Below are 12,922 nucleotides of genomic sequence, written 5' to 3' on the forward strand. Positions count from 1 at the left end.
CTTTTCTTGATACACTGGAAAATATTAAGGTATAACCCAACACCCTAATAATGAGTGATTTCAACTACCCCACCATTAACTGGGAAAACTACTCATGTACCAACTCTTTTGCTCAACGTTTTCTGGAAATCATCAATTCCAGTGCCTTGGATCAACTTATCCACACCCCCACCAGGGGCAGCAATATCCTAGAACTGGTTATCACCAACACGGGTGACCTGTGTTCCACACCAGAAGTCAGCTCCTTGTTGGTCAGATCTGACCATAAGTTTATCACCCTAGACATCCACATCATGCTCCCACCCCCCATTCAGAAAACAACCATAAATAATTTCTCCAAAGCCAACTTCATGCTTCTTAAGACAGAAGTGTCAAACTTCACGACACCCATGCAGATGGACAATAGAGGTACGACTGCTGAATCCTACACAAATGCACTTTATAAGCACTTACACGAGTGCATGGATCATGCTATCCCTAACAGAACAGTACAAAAATCCAGTAGCACCACCAAGGAACGCTCCAGTACACAAATTAGAAGAAAACAAAAAAGAGCGTAACACCATAGACATAAAACTGGAACTTTAATACAACAAAAACAAGAACAGGATAAGCACTTTTGGCATGTGCCTTCCTCAGATCCTGAAAACAATTCCTACACATAACTATTTAAGAACTAGCTAACCAATCTAGTTAAAAGGCAATTAAGCAATTAAAAAATGAGGCAATGAAACATAGCAACACTTACTCCCCATTTGCATAGTGCACTTGTAACAAAAACATGCTTTAAAATAACTTAGATCCAAGCTTAGAATAAAACTACATTTTGTTAAAGACAATCATCATAGAATATTAAAACTTATAGTAAATAAATAAAACACTGCTGTCATAGCCATTACACAGCTTGTAAATCTGTTAAAACTCAGAGCTTGTAATGTTAACATATCAGGTTCACAACCATAATATTAAAGAAGCAACAGACACAGCCTGATATACAAAATAGACACAAAACTCACCCATTAGTAGCAGAATACACTATAACTCCAAACTTAAAAGATGTCATGTTCACATCTCTGAAAGAAATGAAAGCATGCATAAACACCTATTCTATAGAAAGTGTACAGAAGGAATATTACAAAGCTGACATCTGCAACAAAGACGGATAGGAAGTAAAAAATAAAAAAATATATATAATTAGCTTCCTTAATGGCAAAAGTCAATCTTTGTTCCTTCAGGAACGGTTTAAGTGGAACAACACCATTAAGCCCTGGGGAAACAATCAGCCCTTAAGTCCATTAACCATTTAGATTCTTCCATTTCCATTTGATTTGTTACATCCCTTTCTCTTATAGTTGGACGAACCATTGCAAGGACCATAAATCTAAATGTATGGGTGGCATTATCTCGAATATGAGCATACAACGCATTCGTAACAACCTTAATGCATATATCAGATTGGTGCTTAAAGATTCTTTCTTTTAGCATCCTATTCGTTTTGCCCACATAGAAACATGGGCAAAAAGTACAGGTAGCAACACATACCACATTCTTACTGTTGCAATTGGCATTTCCAAAAAACTGGTATGTCCTTCCTGTAACTGGATATGTAAAAACATTACTGGAATTGATAACAGTACAGGCTTTACAACTGCCACATTTCCGTGTGCCAGAACGTCTATGTTCATTCCTTTTGGCTTTGCAGCTTTATTGCAAAGCAACCTCTTTAGATTTTTCTTGTTCTTAAAACTAAAATGAGGTGTAGTTCCTACTATTTCTTTCAGTTTATTGTCTGATGTTAACACAAGCCAGTATTTTTTGATTATTCCACATACTGTAGAATTATCACTACTGTAAGTAAGGCTGACCCTCACGGTCCCCTGCCCTACATTAGGACGTATTCTATTGTCTTTCATCACTTCACTTGTCATTCCATTGATATACTGTTGAGAGTAGTAGGGTCTACCCTTATTCTTTCGCAGATCTCTTGCATGATCTATTGTTATTCCTTCTCTGACTGGCCTATAACCACGATCCTTGAAACCTTGTTACAGTTTATTGCTTTCCATGCTTTCCATAGCATGCTATTCACTGGCCTATAACCACGATCCTTGAAACCTTGTTACAGTTTATTGCTTTCCATGCTTTCCATAGCATGCTATTCACTGGCCTATAACCACGATCCTTGAAACCTTGTTACAGTTTATTGCTTTCCATGCTTTCCATAGCATGCTATTCACTGGCCTATAACCACGATCCTTGAAACCTTGTTACAGTTTATTGCTTTCCATGCTTTCCATAGCATGCTATTCACTGGCCTATAACCACGATCCTTGAAACCTTGTTACAGTTTATTGCTTTCCATGCTTTCCATAGCATGCTATTCACTGGCCTATAACCACGATCCTTGAAACCTTGTTACAGTTTATTGCTTTCCATGCTTTCCATAGCATGCTATTCACTGGCCTATAACCACGATCCTTGAAACCTTGTTACAGTTTATTGCTTTCCATGCTTTCCATAGCATGCTATTCACTGGCCTATAACCACGATCCTTGAAACCTTGTTACAGTTTATTGCTTTCCATGCTTTCCATAGCATGCTATTCTGATTGTCTTTAACAAAATGTAGTTTTGTTCTAAGCTTGGATCTAAGTTATTTTAAGACATGTTTTTGTTACAAGTGCACTATGCAAATGGGGAGTAAGTGTTGCTATGTTTCATTGCCTCATTTTTCAATCATGCTGTGACTGTTGCTTCTTTAATATTATGGTTGTGAACCTGATATGTTAACATTACAAGCTCTGAGTTTTAACAGATTTACAAGCTGTGTAATGGCTATGACAGCAGTGTTTTATTTATTTACTATAAGTTTTAATATGCTATTCTGATTGTCTTTAACAAAATGTAGTTTTGTTCTAAGCTTGGATCTAAGTTATTTTAAGACATGTTTTTGTTACAAGTGCACTATGCAAATTGGGAGTAAGTGTTGCTGTTTCATTGCATCATTAATTGCTTAATTGCCTTTTAACTAGATTGGTTAGCTGGTTCTTAAATAGTTGTGTGTAGGAATTGTTTTCAGGATCTGAGGAGGGCACATGCCGAAAGTGCTTATCCTGTTCTTGTTTTTGTTTTATTAAAGTTCCAGTTTTATGTCTATGGTGTTACGCTCCTTTTTTGTTTTCTTCTATCCCTAACAGAGACAAGATGCTATCCTCCAAAAAAAGGAAGCAATCAGGTGGTCTTCTGCCATAAACAAACTCTACAACAGAAGAAAGAAACTGTTGCAAAAGAGAGTAAAATCCCATGATTGGAGGAACTCCCAGGTCAGCCTCAGTAAGAAGCTAAGATCACTCATAAAATCCTCCAAAGCTAGTTATGAAAACAAAATTGCCACTGATTGTAAAGACAACCACAAAGCATTCTATAACTATGTCAAGAATCTTAATGGCAACACTCAGATCTGCTCTGAGTTACAGCACAATGATACTAAATATACAGAACCAACTGATATTGCCAACATTCTGGTAGATAGGTTCAATGCTAACTTTACCCCCTCTCATCCCCTAAAGGGCCTATCTTTATACCGGAAGAATGCAAAGTTCCTGTAATCATGGCTGCACAGGTAAAAACCTCATGCTCCTAAGCCAAGAACACAGCATCCATGGGACCTGACAACATCCCAGGCTGCTTTCTACATGAACTACAGAATGAACTGGCACTCCACCTAAGTACCATGTTCAATCATAGCCTCACCTCAGGCTTTGTGCCCATTGAATGGCGCACTGCGACGATTATCCCACTCCACAAAGGGGGGCCACAACAGACCCCGGGAACTACCACCCCATTAGCCTGATGAGCCTAGTAAGCAAGGCCATGGAACGTATCATCATGGAACTCATAAACAAAGACATTGTAGATCTCCAAACTCTGCAACCCACACAGTTCGGGTTTGTAAAAGGCAGATCATGTCTCCTAAACCTGACAGACTTCTTTGAAGCAGTCATTAAAGCCATAGATGAGGGTAAGGTGGTTCACACAGCCTATCTAGATCTCGCCAAGGTGTTTGACACCATCCCACCACTCTGGAATTATAGATAAACTCACTAAACTAGGTATAAATCCCTATGTAACAAGATGGTTGCAAACTGGCTTACTGACAGAGCCCACATTGTGAAAGTAGCAGACTCTAAATCAGACTTCAGACCAGTGACAAGTGGAATACCACAGAGTTCAGTCCTGGGTCCTCTCCTGTTTGGTATCTATTTCTCTGAAGTACAGGCTAACACAGAAGGTCTTTGGCTAACTAAATTCACAGATAACTGCAAACTAGGAGCCATAATCAAAATTCCTAATGATGTGGACATCCTATAAAAGGGCCTCACTGAGACAGATGCCTGGTGTCAAAGCCATTGTCTCAAGCTCAATGCCATAAAGTGCATTGTCATGCCCTTTGGTAAAAACTCTGTACCCATGAGCTACCACATAGGTGGCAGTCTGCTTAACGCTGAAAGTGATGATAAGATGATCATGTGATAAGAGACCTTGGGACACAGGTGGACAGTAGTCTCTCCTTTGATAATCACATCACCACAGTGGTTAGGAAATCCTTCTATGTTGCACACTTCCTCACAAAAGGTTTCTCATCCAGAAAAAAATAGGTCATTGTTCCCCTCTACTCATCATTCGTTAGACCCATTATAGAGTTCAATGCCCCTTTTGGTATGTACCTCACAAGACATCTACAACAACTGGAAAGGCAGCAAAAATACCTCACAAAGAGGATTACTAGCCTCAAACAGATGCCTTATGCAGACAGCCTCAAAAAACTCAAGCTTTACTCCGTCGCATATCGCCTACTCAGAGGCAATCTCTGCCTACCATACAAAGCTACGTCAAACCCAGAGCTGTTGGACATGCTCCAATTAATGAAATCCCAATCCCTCTGAGCTACACTCTCTTGGGACCTAAACCTTGTCACCACAATAAATAGAACATGCTGGAGGGATAGATTCCTGTCCCAAAGACTTCCCATACTCTAGAACAGACTACCTATCTATGTCAAACAGAGCTCCTCATTGGCATTCTTCAAGAAAAATCTTGATGATGGGATGGGTAATAGGAAATTCACCCCAGGGATCACTTCTGTGGTTCTGCTTAACAGGGGCACAAGAAAATTAATTTCTTGGGTGGCGAAAGTCAGGGTACCTTTTTGGCTAGGCTTGTATAGGCCCTAGGGCCAATAGCCTAGTACCTACGTATGAACGTATGAACCTGTATCATTATTAATCATTTCCATTGTAATTCTTTCCATGGCTTTGCATATAAGACTAGTGAGACTTATGAGTCTGTAGTTTCCATGGTGTATAGATGGCCCATGTTTGTGCAGAGGGATGACTGTTGTTATTCTCCATTCATGAGACACAAAACCTGTTTGGATGCTACAGTTAAATAGCAATTCCAGAGGGCCTAATAGGTCATGTTTCATGCTATTTAGAAGGCATTCTGTGATATTGTCTAGGCCAATTAATGCAGTGTCCCTGGCCTTAGAGAGAGCATTAAAGGCCTGATCCCTAGTGATAGCAGGGGGAGTTATATTTGATGGTATTGACTAAGGGAAGGTTAAGGTGGAGACAGGGGTAAAGTTGGGCCTGAATTTGTCAGCCAGTAGGTTTGCAATATCTCCTGGCTCAGTATAGGTGACTCCATTTATAATGATCTGTGCACACAATTGTGTATTGCCTTTGAGGTTGGGGACATAGCTAAAGAATGCCTTGTGGTTGTCTTGGCCTGGGAGACCAAATTTACCTCAAATTTGGCTTTGGTAAACTTTATTTGTCCTCTGAGTTGGTTGTTTAGTTTGAGAGTGCTTTTATCATGCCGGGTGCTGCACCTCTTAATTTTTGTCATGATTTTCTTTCTTCTGTTATACAGCCTATTGATTATGTGATTCCACTAAGGTGGCTTGTTTTTTGAGTTAGTTCTGTACTTCTTCCTTGTGGGTACAGCTGTCTCTATGCAGCTATTAACATGCTTGCATAGGGTTCAGTGAACAGTTATAGGCAACAGTGTTCTCAGGGTTTATGGGAACTTGAAATTTCGCCAGGTTATCACTTAATAGCAGGAAGTTAGCCTTAGAGTAGTTACTGAATGTTCCAGGGTTAGCTGGGGATCCGGGCTTTATTTTTACTTCAAAGGAGACCATTTTGTGGTCTGACCTTACCAGGGAAGACATAACACTAGGGGATGTGTATCACTCTCCCATATTAGTGAGGACGAGATCCAGTATAGTTGCACTCCTGGTTGGTGTACTAACAATCTCTTCAAGGGAGTTTATGTTTACAAAATCCAGGAATCTCTGTGCCTGTAAGTTTAGAGTAGTATAGGATTCCCAGTTAATAGTGGGGTAATTAAAGTCACCCATGAATGTGGTTTTGGGTTGGATGATGAGTGTTTTCAGTAATTTTAAATACATGATATGGATTTTCTGGGTCATAGAGGGGGACCTATAGTTTGCAAGGAAGTTGTATTGTATTTTGCCTATGGTGATTTGAACATGGAGTAGCTCAAGTGCATTGCCCTGTTTCTCCAGCCTTGAGCTATATTGATTTTTGATGTAAATTGAGACATCTCCAGCTTTAGTCTCTGTCTGTGAAGTAGCTGCTCTAAATGTGTGGAAGGCATTATACCCTTGCACTGTCGGTGTGCTGTCCGTAGCTTTGAGCCATGTCTCATTAACCACACAGATGTCTGCATTCTCTAGGGTGAAGAGAGCTTCTTAGATCAAGGTTGTCTGCATTTATGAAGTCCAAAAATCGCTGTGCCTGTAGATTTGAGGCCATGTAGGATTCTCAATCTCTAGAATGATAATTAAAATTTCCCATGAATAGCATGTTAAGTTGGATGGTAAGTATCTGTAGTGGGTGCAAGTATGCACTGTGAGCTTCTTGGGACATGGTGGGTGATTTATAGCTGGCTAGGATATGGTACATGACTTTGTCCATGGAGGAACTCCAGACTATCATCCTGTTTGATTACCCTAGAGGTATGCTTGTTAATGATGTATATCGAAACACCTTTATTTTTAGCCCATGTCTATGCAGCTACTATTTTAAAAGTGTGGAAGGTACTGAAACCTTGCACTGACAGGGTTCTCTCTGCTGCCTTAAACATGTCTATGTAACTGTACAGATATCTATATTCTCAAGTCTGATGAGGGCTTGGAGGGAATGTAGTTTTTTTTTTCATTTAGGCTCCTGGAACTGAGCAGTAACCCCTTGAGGTTCTGTTGAGTTGATTTTGCTATGTCGGTAGGTTTGTTAATTTGACATTGACTAATAAAGGCACTATAGGAGTGGGCAAAACTTTAGCCAGTATTCAAAAACCTAGAGTGGAAAGGTCCAAACCATCTTTGGCAAAGCAACACGGTCTGTTGACCATGTCTTCCCAAGATGATAAATATTGGATCCCTTAGAATGGCACCAGAAAAACAGCCATTTGTTACAATTAATAATTTTTTTGCTCATTTTGTGTCATCATCCTCTAAGATGATAATATGCTGCTGAGTGATAGGCTCATACCAGCCTGAGACACACAGTCTGAGAGCTCAACAATGTCTCTCTTCATATAGTCTAAGGAAATACATCTTAGGTCATTTACACCTACATGGTCTATGATGGAACCATACAGGTACCTATGGCATAATGACTTGAGTGCATATGTGATTTGTTGGATCCTTGCTGCAGATAAGCAACTAGCCATTATCTTTTCCTTGCTCAGCCTTGTTAGAGGGGCAGCAGCATATCTTATAATGGAGTTTACATGCCAAGAGTGCTGGGAAGTGTGTTTGCTTGCCTTAGGGGCTTAGTGTTTGGGGCTTTACTGAGAGTGACAGTATGTGTGGTGTTGGGTGCAGTCTTTTTGAGCATCTTTGGGATTACTGACACATAGTTTTGACAGGGGCTGGTCTAGGTGATATTTTTTGTTTAGGAAGATTGCTTATAAGTGCCTCAGCATCCGTTAGTCTATGTCTTTGTTGTGTACTATGTGAGGTGAGTGTTGTGTGTGAGGTTTCTACAACATGATATGGACTTGCACGTGAGAGTTTAGCCTCTCATGTCATTGTATAATTACACCTTTAATATACTGTGTTTAATACTTTAAAGATTAAGTGTTTGTCAGTAAACATGAGACAATCCCTACATTTTCTCAAGATGCCCACATCCACCAAGCTGGCTATGGAGAAGTTAGGGAATTGCATATCCATACTGTCCAGTCCTTTGATTAATGAGCTATGAGGGGTGTTGCACTGGGCAGATTATGTTAAACAGTCCTAAATTCTATTGCTGGGATGGTGGCCTAATGGTTATGGTGGTTGTCTTACAAACACAAGGTACAGGGTTTGAGTCTCACAAGGGATAAATGGCTCACAAGGGCAGTTAGCCTAGTATGAACTTGTAACTTTAACATTTGCACAGTACTGAATTCTACTAAATCTGTAGATATCATCGCTTGATGCCCAGCTTGATGGTGCACAAAGTATTTGTACTATATTGCTGCTTTACAGGTTACAGTTTTATGGATCATTGTACAGAGAAAATTTGCATTCTGGGTGTTTGCTACTGTATAGGGCACCGCTAACCCAAGCAAACATGCAAAATTTACATCAGCACAGCAAAAACAGAAAACTAAATAACGAGCCTTCTGGCCAATAAAATGACTACACTAGCAGTTCTTTTGTATATTTCCCATCTCAGATAGACCAGGCAAACACCTCCTAACACAAGATGAATAAACCCAATCCTTTTGATGTATATTTATTTATTTATTTGACATTTGGTAACCGGGTTGGTCCAAATGAGCCAAAGCCCATTTTCAATGGAGACCTGAGGAGAAAAGCTCCAGTACATAGACAAAAATTATAATTGTGTATAATAAATTCTGAAATACCAGTGTAAAACAATATCATAATTACAGAATAACACTTACATACACAGTAAATATAAGTAGTTACAGTTGAAAAAAAATTACATGGTAAATGTAGGCAAATACACAATTTTTTTACAACTATATACATATTTTCATGGGTTCTTGTAGTCAGAAGAGTGGAAAAAAGAAACAAGAGAGATAGCAGTAGTTAGAGTACAGGAGCCAGACAGTACCATTAGGGTGTTGTTGGCAGAAAGATGAGGAAGAGATTAGGTAGGGGCATGACAGTGACAAGGCAAGTAGAAATTGTTTTAGCTTATTTTTGAAGAGCAAGGGGTGGGTTGTGGTTCTTATGCATGAGGGGAGTTTATTCCAGACCTTGGCTACAGTGTGTTTATACAAAATATTTCCTACGTTTTTGTTAGGTGAATGGAAGTCAAGGAGTTGTTGAATGGATGTACAAAGAGAGTAATTGGTAGTGTAATATGTGACCAGGGAGGAGCAGTGGGGCAGGATGTGGGTTTGTAAAAGATGAAGTGTAGGATATGGAATTGTGTCAATTGGAGATGTTGACAAAATTCTAACCATTAGAATATGTTGAGAGAAAGGCAGTGGTGTGTTATGTGGTGAATTAGTAGTGAATTGAGCTATTTTGTGATAGGTTTGTTCTAACTTAGATAAAAGTGTAGATTGGATATTAGTAAAGATAGGAGCTGCATAGAGAAGGTAGAGTAGGAGGTGTGCTTGGACCGAGGATAGTTTAGTGTCAGAGGTAAGGAATTTTTTCTTTCTATGTAATAGTCCTAGTTTTTGGTGTTTTTGTTTTTTGATAGTATGTTGAATATACAGATTAAATTTCAGTTCATCATCAATAGAGGTGCCAAAAAGTTTAGTTTGGGGATCTGGGTAAATGGTGGTCTTATCATGGGATGTAATAGTAAAGGAGAGTTTAAGGTGAGCTAGAGGTCATGGCAGAAATAATAAAAGTTTAGTTTTTTTTTTTTTTATTTAAAATGAGCTGGTTGTCTGTGAGCCATTTTTCTATAGAAAGGAAAGAGTTTTGGGTGTGCGTGTGGAGGTCAGAGATAGATTTGAGATGGTAAGAAGTGTTGAATCATCTGTGTATTGAATAATGAAGGCTTGTTTGCAAGCAGTATGTAGATCATTGGTGAAGACTTAAAAGTAAAGGTCTGAGAACTGAGCCTTGGGGGACACCAGTTTTGATGGGTTGGAAGGGGAAGCAGGAGGTGAGCCATCTGACTGATTGCTGCCTATTGGAGAGATAACTTGCGAACCAGTCAAGAGAGGGCCCAGAGAGGTTAAGGTTTGATAGTTTTGAAAAAAATACAGGGTGAGAAACAGTGTCAAAGGCCTTGGAGAGGTCAAGGAAAAAGGAGGATACTAGTTGGTTGTTGTCTCTGGTCTCAGCTACTGGTTCATATGTTCATAGGTTCATAGGTTGGTACTAGGCTATCGGCCCTAGGGCCTATACAAGCCTAGCCATAACAATTCCCTGGCTATTTCTTCCCACACTATTTAATTCCCTGGACCCCTGTCTAGCAGGGTGACTGACGTGATCCCTGGGGTGAATTTCCTACTGTGTGGGTAGTAGTGCTATAATATGTCCTGAAACCATGTTGTGTGGGAGTTAGTAGAAGAAAATGCATAAGCTGAGTGTGGATGCATTTTTCAAGTATTTTTGATAAGAGGGATAGTATAGCTATGGGCCTATAATTGGATGGTTCGGTAGAATTTCCACCTTTGTGCAAAGGGACAGTGTAAAAGGATTTTCAAATGTCTATGGCCTCTTGAATGGATCTGTTGAATAGCAGACTGATAGGGTAGGCTATGGATTTGGCAGCAAGTATAAACACAGGAAAATAGATCCATAAATGCAATGCTAACATGAAACACTTAATTAGCTGGAAATCCCTTGCTGAAGGTAATTTCAAGACAGTAACAGAGAGAGGAAGAGCATTTTTTTTACAAAAAAAAAAAAAATATCAGTGAAATGCACACATAATAGCACAAAATAAAAGCAATCCATGAAAATAGCTTGTGTGATTTAACAATCAAAATACAGAAAAACACAGCATGTTGAGCGTGCAAGGTACATGTAGTGGTCACAGAACTGTGATAACTATGTATAGTTGCTGAATTCTCAGTGAAAAGGTAAAAAACACAAAGTGTTTTGGCACAATAGCAGATTTTTGTGTGTTTTTTACCTTTTCACTGAGTATTCGGCAACTATACTTAGTTACCCCAGTTCTGTGACCACTGTGTGTGCCTGTTGTTCTGTTTTAGTAACAATCAAAAAAAAACTAAGGGTAATGCTGCTCAATGCCAGAAGTCTCAACCTCAAGATGCACGCACTCGAGGCCCTTCTCAGTATGGAGAACATCGATGTCTGTGCTGTGACAGAAACCTGGTTCAAGGCTCCTGAGAGCACCCCAGCACTATCAGGTTTTACCTCATATCATGCGTTCAGGCCCCAAAACCCGGACAATACCAAGAAAGGAGGAAGGGTATCCATATTCATCAAGGACACCCACACCTCAAGATTGGTGGCAATGCACGATGCATCGGAAACCATCCAGGTGCAATTAACCATAGGCAAGACTGCTCTGCAAGTTGTAGCATGTTACAGGCCACCCTCGCAAACTCAGGAACCTCATATGGCCTTCCTGAAAACACTGGAGGGGATAAATGTATCTCCGAACACCATCATACTAGGTGACTTCAACTACCCTAATATAGACTGAGAACACTACTCAAGCCCAAACACTCTAGCCCAAAAGTTCCTGGAATTCATAAACTCAAATGCCATGGAACAACTAGTCACCATCCCCACAAGAGGAGAAAACATACTTGATCTCATCATCACGAACATGGGAGCACAATGTTCAACGCCGGAAGTATACCCCTCACTGGTGAGATCAGATCACAAACTAATCTCGCTGGAGGTCCTCATCCCGCCCCCACCCGAAATGAAAAGACCACAGTAAAAAACTTCTCGAAAGCCGACTTCACACTTCTAAAGACTAGTGTGGTCTCCTTTAAAGCCCCTGAGCCGGCGGTAAACATTACTCAAACCGCTGAATCACTTACAAATGCCTTCTACCAGCACCTGCAGGGCTGCATGGATCAGGCAATCCCAAGCAAAACAAAGACTCTTTGTACCAAAGGCAAGCGTCCAGTCTGGTGGACCCCAGCCATAAACAAACTCTACAACAAAAGGAGAAAGCTACTACAAGATAGAGCAAAATCCTTAAAAGGTAAGACACCGCTGATCACTATAAGTAAAATGCTAAGAGCTCTCATAAAAACATCCAAAGCTAATTTTGAGAAAAAAATAGCTAAGGACTCTAAAGACAACCATAAGGCATTCTTTAGCTATGTCAGAAACCTAGGAGGAAACTCCCAGATATGCTCAGAATTAGTTCAAAATGATGTGAAGATTACTGATCCTACAGACATTGCCAACATACTGGCTGACAGGTTCAGTGCAAACTTCTCCCCCCCTAAAGGAGAGATATCTATACCAAATGATTGTAGCCCCCCAAACATCTCTAACGCCCAGGTGAGAACTGCTCTCTCCAAGGCAAAGAACACAGCATCCATGGGACCTGATGGTGTCCCCGGCTGTGTGCTCCATGAACTCAACGAGGAATTAAACCCACAGTTAGGACAGCTGTTTAATCTAAGTCTCACCTCCGGATACATACCCAGGGAGTGGTGCACAGTGACTGTGGTCCCTCTCCACAAAGGCGGTGCCTCCACCGACCCTGGAAATTACCATCCCATTAGCTTGACAAGCCTTATCTGCAAAGCCATGGAGAGGATCATAATGGATCTCATAAATAAAGACATAGGGAATTTGCAGACTTTGGATCCAACCCAGTTTGGCTTTGTCAAAGGCAGATCATGCCTTTTAAACTTGGTTGACTTTTTCGAAACAGTCACCAAGGCCATTGACGAGGGTAAGGCAGTCCATACAG

This window comes from Protopterus annectens, chromosome 9.part0 (assembly GCF_019279795.1).
Source record: "Protopterus annectens isolate FY-2018-M chromosome 9.part0, PAN1.0, whole genome shotgun sequence".
In the NCBI taxonomy this organism is placed as follows: Eukaryota; Metazoa; Chordata; order Ceratodontiformes; family Protopteridae; genus Protopterus; species Protopterus annectens.